Source organism: Equus asinus, chromosome 25 (assembly GCF_041296235.1).
Source record: "Equus asinus isolate D_3611 breed Donkey chromosome 25, EquAss-T2T_v2, whole genome shotgun sequence".
Classification (NCBI taxonomy): domain Eukaryota; kingdom Metazoa; phylum Chordata; class Mammalia; order Perissodactyla; family Equidae; genus Equus; species Equus asinus.
This window is the reverse complement of record NC_091814.1, coordinates 11,826,263-11,842,915: the sequence shown is the minus strand read 5'-3', so window position 1 is coordinate 11,842,915 and position 16,653 is coordinate 11,826,263.

Sequence of the window (16,653 nt, the reverse complement as noted above, 5' to 3'; positions counted from 1 at the left end):
ATAAACTACCAAAGCTTACTCAAGAAGAAATAGAAAAGAAAAATAGTCCTATATTTATTAAAGAGATTAGATTTGCTGTGAAAAGCTCTCCCAAAAAGAAAATTCCAGGGCCAGCTTATTTCGTTGGTGAAATCTATCAAACATGCAATGAATAAATAATAACAATTCTATGCAAACCCTTCCAAAACTAGAAGAAGAAGAAATACTTCCCAATTCATTCTTTGAGGCTGGCGTTTTGTTAATACCAAAGCACACAAAGGGATTACAAGAAAAGAAAACTAAAGATCAATATTCCTCATAAACATAGATGCAAAAGTTCTAAATGAAATTTTAGCAAATTGAACCCAACTATATATAAAAAGGATAATGGCTCATGTGTAACGGGGGTTTATCTCAAGAATGCAAGGTTGGTTTAACATTTAAAAATCAATCACATTCATTGATTGACATATTGAAAAACAAAAAAAAATTACATATCTATCATTATATATACATATATAATCATTTCAACAAATGCAGAAGAAGCAGTTGACAAATTACAACATCCACTCCTAGTGAAAGTTTTCAGCAAACTAAGAAGACAAGGGAAATGCCTCAACCTGATAAAGGATATCTATGAAAAACCTACAGTTAATATGTTACTTAACTGTAAAAGACTAAATGCTATCTGTCTAAGATTAGGAAGAACACAGGGATGAATGCTGATTAACTACAAACACTCCATCATAACTGAAAGAAGAAATCTTCTATAACTTCCAGATCAGTTATATTTTCTTCCTTTGGTTTCTTAAAAATAAAATGAAACCAAAAAAAAAAAATCAAAACATGGGATCACTGGTACATAGTTGGACATTTCTTATAACACTTGCAGTAATGTGACTGGATATTAAAAGCTCTTGCTAGAAGCATGTGCAAAAGATAGTCTACTGTGAGCTAAACAATCAGCATATCTGTCTAAGGTCCATGAATCTGATGAAGCTGGATCCAGTCCCCTGCTGCGGTGTCACCACTGTTAGTTAAATCACCATCAAAATCATCAAGTAACCAGTTTTCCAGATGCTGGTTGCTAATATGGTCCTAATTTATTCTGGGGAATGTTGAAAGTCAACAGTGGTACAGTTAGAAGTGGAAACAAAACACAAAATAATAACAATAATAATAGCTTTCTCAGAGCTGTACTGTGTGACCAGCATAGTTACTCAGTCGTTCACCATGTAATAATTTATTTAGTCCACATAACAATCCTGAGATAGTATAGGTTATGAAGATCTCTAGTTGCAGAGAAGAACACAGAGGCACTGTCAGGTTGAGCCCTGTGATGGTGAGAGGCAGCACTCAGACCCAGGCAGTGTGCCTCAGAGCCCTTGCTCTTGGTCATTATGCTCAGTGGTAGCTGGGAAGACTTCACTAAGATTTGCATCCCCTCCAGCTTGCTCATCCTCCAAGATTTTAAAGAGAAAAAGAAGCTTAAAAGTAAGGCCTACAAAACACTCAGAACTGAGACTGCTGGGAAGATGGCTGCATAGGAGGACTCTGAACTCACCTCCTCCCACGGACTCAACAGACTTACAACTACTCTTGTAACAATTACCGCTGAGAGAGAACTGAAAACTATGTAAGAAGAACCCCCACAACAAGGGACAGTACTGACTGAGGTGGAAGGGACAGAAATTCCATTCTGCAGAAGAAAAAGCCACATTCTAGCTGTGGCACTTCATGACCAGGAGCAATCTTAATGTACAAAGCTTTTCCTTGAGGAGTGGGGGATCTGAGTGGAAGAGCTTTACCACAATAAGCAGCTTTTGGACTCAGCACAACTGAGACGAGTGTCATAATATCTTGCTTTGCTGGCTGTTAACAACAATGAGGAATACCTCCCCCCAAAATTATTGGACATAAAGGAAAGAAAAGCCTGCTCTTGAAGGGTCCACACACAAATTCACCCATTTCAGAAAGCAATGTAAAATCACCAGAAAGAAAGGGGCAGAGTCCTTTGGTGGAAAGAGATTTACTTGATAGGCTCTGGGCATGTCTTGGTGAGAGGCGAGACCTCCCCAGGACCACCTCCCCAGGAAATGAGTCATTGGTGGCAGCCATTGTTGTGACCTCATACAGGAATGCTGACACAGCTGCTGGAAGACCCCATTGGGGTTCTTCCCCTGGCCTGTTAGCACAATCCGTATCAAAGTGCCAAGGACATTTTTCACAGAAATAGAAAAAAAAAATCCTAAAATTTAAATAGACCCCATAAGACCCTGAATAGCCAAAGTAATCCTGAGAAAAAAGAACAAAGCTAGGGGCCGGCCCAGTGACATAGTGGTTAAGTTCCCATGCTCCACTTTGGCAGCTCAAGGTTTGCTGGTTCGGATCCTGGGCTGTGACCCACACACCGGACCTATACATCGCTCATCAAGCCAAGCTTGGCAGCATCCAACATAGAAGAAGTAGAAGGACTTACAATTAGGATATACAACTATGTACTGGGGCTTTGGGGAGAAAAAAAAACAAGAGAAAGATTGGAAACAGATGTTAGCTCAGGGCCGATCTTTCTCACCAAAACAAACAAACAAAAAACCCCAAAAAACAAAGGTAGAGGTCACAGTCCTTGATTTCAAAATATACTACAAAGCTATAGTAATCAAAACAGTATGATACTGGCACAAAAACAGACACACAGATCAATGGAACAAAACTGAGAGCCCAGAAATAAACCCACACATCTATGGACAGCTAATTTTTAGTAAGGGAGCCAAGAACATACCATAGAGAAAAGAAAGTCTCTTCAATAAATGATGTTGGGAAAACAGGACAGCCACATGCAAAAGAATGAAAGTAGGCCATTATCTTTCAGCATACACAAGAATTAAAGCAAAATGGATTAAAGATTTGAATGTAAGACCTGAAACCATAAAAATTATAGAAGAAAACATAAACAGTATGCTCTTCAACATTGGTCTTAGCAGCAGATTTTCAAGTCACATGTCTGACCAGGCAAGGGAAAAAAATAGAAAAAATAAACAAATGGGACTACATCAAACTAAAAAGCTTCTGCACAGCAAAGGAAACCACCAACAAAACAAAAGAAAACCTAACAATTAGGAGAAGATATTTTCAAATTATATATCTGATAAGGGGTTAAAATCCAAAATATATAAAGAACTCATACATCTCAACAACAACAAAACTAACAACCCAATTAAAAAATAGGCAAAAGATCTGAAGAGATGTTTTTCCAAAGATGGCCAGGAGGCACATGAAAAGATGTTCAACATCAATAATTATTAGGGAAATGCAAATCAAAACTACAATGAGATACCGCCTCACACCCATCAGAACGGCTGTAATTAACAAGAAAAGAAATAATAAGTCTTGGAGAGGATATGGAGAAAAGGGAACTCTGATACACTGGTGGTGGGAGTGCAAACTGGTCCAGCCACTATAAAAAACAGTATGGAGATTCCTCAAAAAATGAAGAATAGAGCAATCATAAGATCCAGCTATTCCACTGCTGGGTATTTATCCAAAGAACATGACAACGTGAATGCATGAAGATATATGCATCTCTATGTTCATTGTGGCATTATTCACAATAGCCAAGACTTTGAAGCAACCTAGGTGCCCATCAAGGGACGAATGGATAAAGAACATGTGGTACATATACAGAATGGAATACTACTCATTCATAAAAAAAAGATGAAATCTTGGCATTTGCGACAATGTGGATGGACCTTGACGGTATTACACTAAGTGAAATAAGTCAGAGGGAGAAAGTCAAACACTGTATGATCTTGCTCACTAATAGAAGATAAACCAATAACAAACAAACACATAGAGACACATTGGATTGGTGGTTACCAGAGGGGAAGGGGGGAGGGAGAAAGGGGTATTTAGGCATGTGTGTATAGTGATGGATGGTAACCAGCCTTTGAGTGGTGAACATGATGTAATCTATAAAGAAACTGAAATATAATTATGTACACCTGAAGTTTATATAAAGTTAAACATATGTTACCTCAATAAACAATAAAAATTAAAAATAAAAACGTACTCAAGGCCAACTCCAGTGTCCTAGTGGTTAAGTTTCCACTTCAACAACTGGCTTGGGTTCTTGGCTGTGGACCTACATCACTGATAAAGGCCATGCTGTGCTGGCGGCCCACATATGAAGAAATAGAGGAAGACTGGCATAGACGTTAGCTCAGGGCGAATCTTCTTCAGGAAAAAAAAAAAAAAACCCACTCAGAACTAATTAGTGAAATAGAGAAGAAGAGGAGAATGAGCAAACAAAACCACTTAGTCTTCCCCAGAATCAAACTCCAGGCTCCAGGGATGATGCAATCACATCTCCTAACCAGAAGAGTTTATGTGCCTTGATTCTTCTTTTTTAATTTTTTTGAGGTGTGGTTGACATACAACATATATTAACTTCAGATGTACGACATAATGATCTGATACTGGTATATGTTGCAAAATGATCACCAGACATAGTTAGAGAATTTTTTCTTGTCATGAGAACTTTTAAGATCCACTCTTTTAGCAACTTTCAAATATGCAATATAGTGTTGTTAACCACAGTCACCATGTTGTACATTACATCTTTGTGACATTTATTTTGTAGCTAGGAGTTTGTACCTTTCAATTCCCTTCACCACTTCACCCACCTGCACTCCTCTGGCAACTGCCAATCTGTTCTCTGTATCTAAGAGCTTGGATTTGGGTTTTTGTTGTTGTTGTTGTTGTTTATTTGTTTTTAGATTTCACATGTAAGTGAGGTTATATCATATTTGTGTTTTTTGTCTGACTTATTTCACTTAGCAGAATGCCCTCAAAGTCCATCCATGTTGTTGGAAATGGCAAGATTTCATCACTTTTTCTGTCTGAATAATATTCCATTGTACATATATATCACATTTCCTTTAACCATCATCTGTCGATGGACACTAAGGTGGTTGCCTTATCTTGGCTATTGTAAATAAGACCTCAATTAATACAGGGTTGCATATATCTTTTTGATTTAGTGTTTTCATTATTTAAGATAAATACCCAGAAGCAGAATTCCTGGATCCTATGGGAGCTACAGTTTTAATTTTTTGAGGAAACTCCATACTGTTTTCCATAGTGGCTGCACCAATTTATGTTCCCACCAACAGTGCACAAGGGTTCTCTTCTCTCTACATCCTCAGCAACACTTGCTATTTCTTGTCTTTTTCATAATAGCTATTCTAACTGGTGTGAAGTGATAGCTCATTGTAATTTTGATTTGCATTTCCTTGATAATTAGTGATGTGGAGCATCTTTTCAAATACCTGCAGGCCATCCATATGCCCTTTTCAGAAAAATGTCTGTTCAGGTCCTCTGCCCATTTTTAAATCAGATTGTTTGTCTTTTTTTTGTTCAGTTTTTATATATTTTGGATATTAGCCCCTTATCAGAGATATGATTTGCAAATATTTTCTCCCATTCAGTAGGTTGCCTTCTCATTTTGTTGATGGTTTCCTTTGCTGTGCAGAAGTTTTTTAGTTTGATGTAGTCCCATCTGTTTATTTTTACTTTTGTTGCCTTTGCTTTAGGTGTTGAATCCAAAAAAATCATCTCTAAGACCGATGTCAAGGTCTTGATTTTTCTTAATGGTCTGAACAAGGGAGTTGCCGAGAGGGGCCCACAGGAGAAGGTGACAGTGCCTTGTGTTCAAAGTGCAGAGGGGACAGCTGAGTACTCCTGCCTTCTTGACTTACAGCAGGTGGGATCGTTCCTGGACTGACAGGGTGCGGGAGGGAGGTAGTACCGTCAAAATGAGTCCAAATCATGTTTTCCAAAGTTCATTAATGAGCATAGCATTTTCACATTTAGTTATATCCATGTGCCTGTATCATTGGCTACCTAATACTTTCGTTGCATTGATTTACACTTTTATGTAGAAAATTCATTTTTAAAATTAATTGTGTATCACTACCACAACAGAAACACCAGGATGAATTGCCAAAGCAGGACACAACTATAAAATTAGACAAAAGGGAGAAAAAAACAGTGTTGTTAGAGTTAATAAGCAGAGTTCATGAGCTTCCACAAGCATTCCCTGAGGCCTGGGCAGCGGCAGCCTTTAGAGCAGCCTAGAGCAATGCTGCGGCTGCAGTGATCGATATAAGAAAATCCTCATTATGCCCAGTTTACCACTGCCCCAAAGAAGCCAGGGCATGGAATGGTTCTTTACCCACCAAGGGGAAACACTACAGGCCCCCTCTCAGTCAAAGCTCAGGAAGCATCTAGAGATGAGTACAGACTCAGGAGCTGCTGGCACTGGGGATCAAATAAATGGGCTAATATGAATCTCACGTCAAGCGAGAAGTCAGAAACTTGAAACAAAACTTCTCACATGTAATTGTCTGGGTGAAAGAGCTAGATCTGCATTGTCTAAACAGTATTCACCAGACACGTGTGGCAATTAAGTGCTTGAAATGTGGCTAGTGCGGAGAAACAGTTATTTATTTATTTATTTACTTAATTTTAAGTAATTTGAATTTTGATAGCCACATGTAGCTAGTGGCTACAGTATACGACAGCACATGTTAGAGAATAACCAGTATACCATAAAATCATCTGCTTTCTTTCCTTGTGGCAATAAACAAATTTAATCTCGCACTTAATAACAATTCTGAATGGCTTTCTCCACCTGCTTAGATACAGTCGAATGTCAGTTCAGTCCCGGGGGCCATCTCTTCTGCTGCCTTTGCCTCCTCATTGGATTGGAAGCCTCAGCCAGTGCTGATCTCACAGATGGGGTCTTGGCTGTCTCGGCTGGTCACAGAGCTCCACCCAAGTGATGGCTTCACGCCTTCCCTCCCAAGTTTGACTGATATCGCTGTAGCACTGTGTTGGCCCAAATGTTGTGCACTGAGGAGTCTCTGTGTTTTTGAAGGCATGGGGCAAGTGAGTGAATCCAGGCTCTGGTTGTCGGGAGACCACAAAGAGCTCTGCAATCTTTGTGTGGATTAGGTGATGTAGGAGTAAGACGGTCACGTCAGCAACTGCGGGACGCGGGTAGAAGATTTGTCTCATCCCGAGGACACTGTGTTTGATTCCCAAGAACGGCATTTTACTGACTTTTGCAAAGCTAATTTCTCTACTGCACAGACAAGACTTCAGTATAAGAATGAGAGTCCCAGAAACAATGGCCTTAGAGGACAGGTAGGGAAAAAGTTTTGAGGTAGGACTTGAACGGTGATGGAGAGGTCTTGACCCTCAATGGGAGCCAAACGGCCGAGCCCAGGGAAGCTCTGGCACCTCAGGGGCTCCGATCTGGACGCTATTACCCTTCATCCCCAAGTCCCTCTTGAGAGCAAAAGAGCATCCTGGAGCAAAGCAAAAGCACAACAGGTTTCCCAGTTACACCAGAAGCAGAGGGTGAGACACAACTGTTACAGGCTCTTAACATCAGCCCTGATATCAGTTGCCCCACATTGAACCCAGGGTATACGGGTTAAAACTAAAACCCACCACCCCCTTTCCTGCTTCTCTAGCTACACTCACATGTAAATACCTGTTTCTTTAACCTTGGACTCCTTGAGCTTTACAACTAAATGGGAGTTATAAATTGTTAAAAGCCCAGGTGGCCTGGAGTTGGAGGCACACTAAAGTTCAGCTAATCATGTGTCCTTGAAGTTTGCCGGGAAAGCTGCTGTCTCAAGAATATCAAGGAGCAGAGACTTCCCAGACCTCAACTCCTTGACTCCCGGTGAAGGATGCCCACCTGCCACCCTCCTATCACGCCCCCTGCCCCCCACCCCTTGCTGCAAGCAGCCTCTCAAGGCCAAACGCAGGCTGGTAAAAAAGCACCGACCTGCACAAGCTACATGCGCCCCCTCCCCTACCCAAAACCCCAAATAAAAATCCCTACCCATTCCTCAACGGGGAGCTAGCAATTTTTAAGTCATGAGCCCTTGCTTTGCTCCCTGTGCCTGGCATAGTAAAAGCTTTCCTCTCCACGCAAGACTCTGTTCTCGTTATTTGGATTGGCATCGGGTTCAGGGACCGAACTTTCGGTTACACAAGGACCAGAATGGAGGAGCAAAGAGGTTTAGACACACAGAGAATTGCAACAGACTTGTTAACTATATACCAACGGGCAACTGGCTTTATTTAAAGACTGAGAAAGACCTGTCTTCCAACGGTTCAAGGGCTAAATTTTCCGTGGAAGAGTGTCCACCTATGACTGTGCTTTAAAGCCCCCATCATGTGTATACAGATGTTAATATTAAAATTATGTTTAAATGGTAGTAGTAAATGAGAGAGACTTTGAGTTATCTCACGTTTACTCATAACAATTGGAAACAGTTATTAGAATGTTGTCATTAAAGAAAGACAAAACAGAATTTGTAAAAGACACAGAAGAGAGGAAAAAGAAAAAAATAAAGACAGCTTGGGAATGGGGAACGGTATTTTTCTTTTCCTGGATGAGCAGAAAGGCATCAAATGGCTCGTCTGACGGCTTGTTCTGGTTAAGCTGACAAATTCATCAGGTGAACAATTTTGGCTATTAGTAGATGCTCCAAAAATTCTTGAAGGCCTGGCTGTGGAATGAGTGGGGCGACTTTCTTTGTGTAATACCTGCCAGTGTCTTTCCTTTGGCACCTCTGAGTTAGTTAAGCCTAATTACGCTATTTTCCTCATCAGGATTTCTCAGTCTCATCTCTCCCTATTTTGGGTTGTAATTATTCATAAAAGAGCAGTGTTGACCATGAACACTTCAATCTCTCTTTGACACAATTAACAGTTGGATATCAGCTTAAAGTAACACTTGTGAGCAACATTTAGGTAATCAGATATTAGACAGTGAAGGAAAGTCAAAAACCTGAGGACAGCAAGAAGATCAAAATAAATATTTTGACCTTACTTTGCATCCCAGCGTAGGTCAAACCAGAAGAATAAGTATCAACATCACTTTAGCAAAAACCAAGAGACTTCCAACATTCATTATTGAGGCATAATAAAGGACGAAACATGTACAGTTCAAACCTTTACCGACATAAACCGACCTGAATAACTACTGATGTAGCTCAGGCCATGCTGAGGTGTAGAACGTTTCCAGACCCCAGAAAGCTTCCTCATGACTCTTTCCACGCAAGAGCTCACAGAGTCATCTCCACTCTCACCACCTGCTGACTTCTATCAATAAATGTTAGTTTTTCCTGCCTTTTATTTTGATATAGATGGAAGCATAAAGTATGTACTGGCTTTTTTGTGGGAGAGGGGCATAAGTCTGACTTCTTTCATTCAACATTACGTCTTTGAAATTTATCGGTGTTTTTCATGTAGTTCTTTGTTTCTGTGTGTGTTCCTTGTATGAATATATCTCAACATATTTATTTATTCTGCTGTTGTTGGGCACATGGGTTATTTCCAGTTTAGGATATTTTGAATTGGTATGAACATTCTTTTATATGTCTTTTGGTGGACATACACATTTCTCTAGGGCAGCCCATTCTAATGGAAATATTATACCAGTCACAGGAATTTTAAATTTCTAGTAGATACATTTTAAAAAGTAAACTGAAAGAGGTGAAATCAATTTTACTAATATTTTATGAGACCTACTATATGCCAAAAATATTACCATTGCAACATGTGACACTAGCAACATTTCAAGTGTTCAATGGCTACATGCAGCTACCATATTGGACGGCACAGGACTAAGGTATAGAGCTAAAAGTAGAATTTCTGGGCCACAGCACATAACTGTGTATGTATGACCCTTAGTTGATACTTCCAAAAATTTTTCCAACATTGTTGAACTTATTTATACTCTTACCAGAAATGAATGAGAGTTTCCAGGGCTCCCCAGCCTGTCAACATTTGGAATGGTCAGTCCAAATGTTGGACTGACATTTTTTTGGGGCAGGTTTACTGAGGTGAGAGTTACATACAGTAAAGTTCACCAACATTAGATTACACTACATATTTTTCAATGATATCATTTCTTTGCAAAGCTGGATTTTGGTGGTTGCTGTGATAAAAAGAAAGTACCATGCAAAAAAATCCATGTCAAATAGGAAATGAAGGTGGTAATCTGAGAAGCTGTGTAGTGCACAACACCAAGGTATACGATTTTGAAATGTCAGAACACTGAAAACAACAAACCGCTCTATTGGGCTTTTGCAGAGAGTCAAGAGAACCCATAAGAACATCCACAGTGCCAGCCACATACCCACAAAGTATGGAAATCTATGGGAACTCAGCAAACAGCAGCATTCCCCAAGTAAAGTGATACTTTTGTTGTCAGTCAATATATCAGGACTTCAGTGCAAACAGGAAAGAAAGAGAGAAAGAGAATTTGCAGGCAAAGATTGATCATTAATTAAATGAATTTAATATTAATCAAATGTCTAAAGTTAACTATATATCTTGAAACTATAACTTAAGCTGACACAAGTTGGAACATGAGAATTTTGGAATCATATATTGGTAAATATGGAATCATAGAGCATATCTAAAAATATTTACCGAAAATTGTAAGTGAAACAATTAAGCCCCTCTGGTTTCTAGAATTACAAGAATTTGCCCACTTTTAGAAATATTGTCTGGTATATTTAATCTACTTGAACACATGAATTTAAAATTTTATCAATTGAAATACTTGTATATTCTCTCCAGAGGAAGATAAAGTATTCTGATTTGTTTCTGAGGAAATATATTCGCAAAAGAGAAAAATTCCATCGATCTACCGGGCATTCTAAAGGAACTAACTGTGGTAAGTAACATTATTTAAGGTGGAAACAGAGGAAATTATACCTATTAACAATGCTTACTGGTGAGGGAAACAAAAGGGAATAATTTTGCAACATGAGGTCCTTGAAGGACCCTCACTGCTAAAAATTGGAGTAATTCCATGATACCCTTTTGAGGCACACAAGACATTATCTTTTCCAGGGTATATACCTGTGCATGAAGTCATTGTTCTTTATCCATTTTATTAAGGGCTGAAGTTGCTTACAGTTCTGGAAATTATTAAATCTTGATTTGTATAGTTGTCAGAAGTGCTCATGTTGCTGCTTTAATTGCTTGTTTGTAATATGAATGTCTTTCCTCTCCTTTCTGTAATCTGACTTAAACAATCCTTAAAGGACATTAATTTTTTTTTAAGCTATTTAGAAACTTGAGTATACCAGTCAAAGTAAGTTCCTCTTTGCATGCTAGAAATTCAGTTTTCTTACTGTGCTAAGACCCCCTTTAATTGTAGAAATTGATTAAAGCTGAGAGTTCCTGTGGAGGGACCATGTGTATTCAGATGATCCTTATTTATAAATATTCCACTTTTTGCAGAAATTGACAACATCGCGCCCATAAAGTTCTCTCACCGGAGAGGCAAGATGTGAACAACTTCTCATTGCGACAGTCTCAAGTACCAGGAAAGAATCCACAGCACAACAGGCAATCAAAAAAGATTCACAGGGGCACCCCCGTGGTCTAGCGGTTAAGTTTGTGCAGTCCTCTTCAGCGGCCTGGGGTTCGCTGGTTTGAATCCTGGGCGTGGACCTACACACCGCTCATCAGGCCATGCTGAGGTGGCGTCCCACGTAGAAGAACTACACGGACCTACAACTAGGATATACAACTATGTACTGGGTCTTTGGGGAGAAAAAACAAAAGAGGAAGATTGGCAACAGATGTTAGCTCAGGGCCAATCTTCCTCACAAAAACAAAAAACAAAAAACTCTCAGACTGGATTAGCTGTCTTCTACTACCTAACAGGAAAAGGATCCCTGTGAACCACTATTAGCTGTCCAACATATGCAGTAGAATATCTCTGTGTAATGTTCAAACATCCTTCTGTTGTGTCTCCCCCTTTGTTAAGTCAGAAGGGCACCACTCCCCTTATTAGAGTATCACAGATAGATGTACAGAAAGATTGTGGTGTTGGCAAGTAAATGAAGAAAGGGACATTGACAGAGTTGGAAAATAAATTGGAATGTAATTTGGTACCCCTTCAGTGGAAGGCAAATTTGCAGGATATACTAAAATTAGAAGCATGTAAACACTACAATATAGTAATTGCACTTGGGGTGGTCCACACTCTAGAAATACCTGCATAAGTAGCCAAAGATATTTGAACAAGAATGAGGGTTGCATCATTACTTGTAATCATAAAACCATGAAACCAACTTAATTTAAAAAGCAATATGAGGTGCCGGCCTGGTGGAACACCGGTCAAGTTCCCACATTCCACTTCGGCTGCCTGGGGTTCGCTGGTTCAGATGCCGGGTTCGGACATGGCACCGCTTGGCAAGCCATGCTGTGGCAGGTGTCCCACATATAAAGTAGTAAAGTGGAGGAAGATGGGCATGGATGTTAGCTCAGGGCCAGTCTTCTTCAGCAAAAAGAGGAGGATTAACAGCAGATGTTAGCTAATCTTCCTCAAAAAAAAAGAGAAAGAATTGCTAGCTCTCCATTGAAAAGTGGACAGGGGTTTTTAAAGGTTGGGGAATGTGGCTGCTTGTAGGGAGGGGGGTCTGTGGCCTTGCTGGTCAGCACTTTCTCACTGGCCTGTGTTTGGGGCTGCTTGCATGGGGGAGGAGGAGATAAGAGATTCTGCAGATAAGTGTACTTAGTTTTCTGTCTCCATGGTGGATGGTGGATTCTGGTGCCAGGAAGACAAGGAGTTGGGGTCTGGGAAGCTTTAGTTTCTCGACATTCTCTGGATATTATCAGTTTCCCTGTAATAAACTTCAAGGACTTGTGATTAGCCACAACTTTAGCAGGAGCCCAGCTTGACACTAACCCAGCTTTAACAATTTGTAACTTCTTTGCAGTTGTAAAGCTCAGGGAGTCAAAGGTTAAAGAAACAGATATTTACATACGAGTGTAACTAAAGAGGCAGGGGAAGGGGTGAGTGCTTTTAGTTTTAACTCTATATATGCTTGGTTCAATGTAGGGGAACTGATATCGGGGCCAGTATTAACTAAAAGCCTGTAACAAATCCAATACTAAGGGCCCAGACCCTTCAGGAATGAAGGTTTTGGTCACCTCACCTGGTAAAAAGCAACAACCAGCTGAGGTGCTTGCCAAGGGCAAAGGGAATATGGAATGGGCAGGTGGAAGAAGATAATTATAAATACCAGCTATCACCATGTGGCCAGTTACAGAAACAAGGACTATAACTGTCATGAGAATTTCTTCCTTATCATGTAACATAAGACGTAGTGACTTTCTAACACAGTATCCAAGTTTTGTTCGCTTTATATCACAGTATTTAAGTTATAGGATATCAAAGGGAAGAGTAATATCATCCAAGAACTATGCATCCTTTTCTGGGGAAAAGAGTTAGTGCTTTTCAGCTGTGTGCAGGATAGTTGTATCACGTTAGGCAAGAGTATGACCTTGTTATTGCCTTTATTCTGAAATTAAGTATGGTTTTAGGAGACATATATGGGTGTCAAATTGACAAGGGGTGGACTTGTGATGGTTACTTTCATGTGTCAACTTGACTGGGCCATGGTGCCCAGATATTTGGTCAAACATTTTTCTGGGTGTTTCTGTGAAGGTGTTTTTTGGATGAGATTAAAATTTAAATCAAAGAACTTTGGGTGAAGCAGGTTGCCCTCCATAATATGAGTAGGCGTCATCAAATCAGCTGGAGGTCTGAATAGAACAGGAAGACTGGCCTCTTCTAGTAAGAGGGAACTCTCCAGCACCTTGCCTTTGGATTTCATCTCCACCATCAGCTGTCCTGGCTCTCCAGCCTGCTGGCCTGCACTGCAGAATTTGGACTTCCCAGGCTTCATAATTGTGTGAGTCAATTCTTTATTACATAGATAGATAGGTCCAATTAGATCTGTTTCTCTGGAGAATGCTGACTACTACTCTTTCTTCCTTTCTTTCCTTCTTTCCTTCCCTTCTTCCTTCCTTCCTTCCTTCCTTCCTTCCTCCCTCCCTCCTTCCCTCCCTTCCTTCCTTCACCTTATATTCTCGTTTCATGCATGTTATACCTTTTGTAATTGCCCCACAGCTCTTGGATATTCTGTTCTAGTTTTTCCTTCATTTTTTCTTTCCTTTTCATTTTGAGGAGTTTCTATTGATGTATCTTCAAGCTCATTAATGCTTTCCTGGGCCATATCTACTCCACTGATTAGCCCATCAAAGGCGTTCTTCTTTTCTGTTTCTGATTTATATCACTTCCTTTTGATTCTTTCTTAGACTTTCCATCTCTCCGCTTAAATTACCCATCTGGTCTTGTATGTTGTCCACTTTTTCCATCAGAGCCCTTATGACATTCAGCATAGTTATTTTAAATTCCTGGCCTGAGAATTCCAAGTTTCTGTCATATCTGAGTCTGGTTCTGATACTCGCTTTGCCTCTTCATACTGTCTTTCTTGCATTTTAGCATGTCCTGTAATTTTTTTGTTGAAAGCTGGAAATGATGTATTGGGTAAAAGGAACCAAGGTATATAGGCCTTTAGTGTGAGGTATTATGGTTATCTAGCTAGGAGTTAGGCTGTGTACTGTTTGCTGTAGCTGTAGGTGTCAGAGACTTAAATTTCCTCTAGTCTCCTTGTTTTTGCCTTCCCAGTTGTCTTTGGGTTTTCCTAGAGACTGCTTTAAACGAGTCTGAGCCTTGTCATTCTTTCCATGGCTGTCCCCCATTATTATACAGGAGCCCTAATGATATGGTGGTAAGGTGTTGGGGAAGGGAAGTGCGCTGTAGTCCTATATGAGGTCTTGATCTTTTAGTGGCCTGTGCCCCTGGACTGTGATCTTCACAAGAGCTTCTCAAGTTTTTTACCCCCTTATGTGAAATGGAATGGCTACAGGGGGCTGGAATTGGGTATTTCCTTCCCCTACACTGGTTAGGCTCTGGAAAACTACTTTTCCTTGAGGGCAGCCTTTTAAGAAGGACAGAATGTACTGGGCATATTCGTAAATGGTTACTTTCCCTTCCACCTCCGGAAGCAAGAGGGGGTTTTTCTCTGATCCTCACCCTGACAGTCTCTTGAGAGTCCTAGAGATAAAACTCATGAAAGTATGGGAGCCTCCCTAAAGCTGGGCCCCCAGGAGTTTTTACCTCTCAAGCCATCCCCACTCAGCTCCAGCAAGTGGTCAATTGCCCTTTAAGTGTTAATACCCAATGCTGCTGGCTCTAGTGATGTGGTTTCTGATCCAGGCACTTTGTGATTCCTTGTCTCTCCAGTTTTGGGGGTGTTGGCTTGCCTGTGACCTCAATTCTCTGATGGAACTAAGAAGAGTTGTTGATTTTTAGTTTATTCAGCTGTTTTTCAGCTCTTTCTTTCTTTCTTTCTTTCTTTCTTTTTTGCTTGGGGAACATTCACCCTGACCTAATATCTGTTGCCACTCTGCCTCTTTTTTTTTCTCCTCCCCAAAGCCCCAGAGCATAGTTGTATATTCCAGTTGCAAGTCCTTCTAGTTCTTGGGTGGGAGCCGCCACTGCAGCATGGCAGCTGACAGAACAGTGCTGTGGTTCTGTGACTGGGAACCGAACCCGAGCCGCCCAAGCAGTGCGAGCTTGGAACTTTAACCACTAGGCCATCAGGGCTGGCTCTATTCAGCTGTTTTCTTGTTGTGAGCGTGGTAGTGATGAGTTTTAAGCTCTTCATACATCTGTTTGGAATTCCTGGGTCATTTGTATTTCCTAAACTGTCAATAAATATCACATAAACCCTCAGTTTTATTATTTTTTTTGAGACCCCTCGCGTGGAGTTCTCCATCCTGCTCACATCTGTGATTCCTCTTTAGGCTAACTGCATACCTGTCATCCTGAAGCTTCCTTTCCCTCTTCTATTATTTTGAATCTCCTGTTTCTTGGATGTAATGTCTTCCTTTTCTTGGTTTTTGCTCTCATTTTACTCTAAGCAAACATCTGTAATATACCCTCACACATGTTTGACAGTTTTTCTGTGAGTAAAATTGTAACTTAAAAGTCGTTTTAGGGGCCGGCCGGTGGTGCAGCAGTTAAGTTCGCAAGTTCCGCTTCTCGGTGGCCCGGGGTTCACCGGTTCGGATCCCGGGTGCAGGCATGGCACTGCTTGGCAAAAGCCATGCTGTGGGAGGTGTCCACATATAAAGTAGAGGAAGATGGGCATGGATGTTAGCTCAGGGCCAGTCTTCCTCCGCAAAAAGAGGAGGATTGGCAGTAGTTAGCTCAGGGCTAATCTTCCTCAAAAAGAAAAAAGTAGTTTTACTGGATTTTCCCCCTAACATTAATGTTATCAAGTATTTCAATGACATTCTGAGACCTAACCTTTTCTACAGAGCCTTTTTTTCTCTAGAGGTGCTTAGGATCTTTTCTTAATTCCTGAAGTTCTGGCAGTCCTATCTGATGTATCTTACTGTGGTTCCTTTCTCCTCCTTTGGTTGGGCACACCATCAGCCTTTCAAGAAGAGACAGTATGTCTGTAAGGTGCAGGATATTTTCTTATCATGATTAGTGAATAATTTCCTCTCCTTTGTTTTCTCAGCAGGTGAGAGAATCGGTTTCCATTGGTAGTGGTTTATTATACCCTATTCACAAGAAACCATGTTTCTTTCATGAGAAATATTCATTTGCTGTCCTATGGAAATTATTGCCAGATACCAAATTATAAAACATGCACATAGAGTAACACCCCAAAGTCTGAAGAGACAGCAAAGGAGGGATCCCAATAGAGA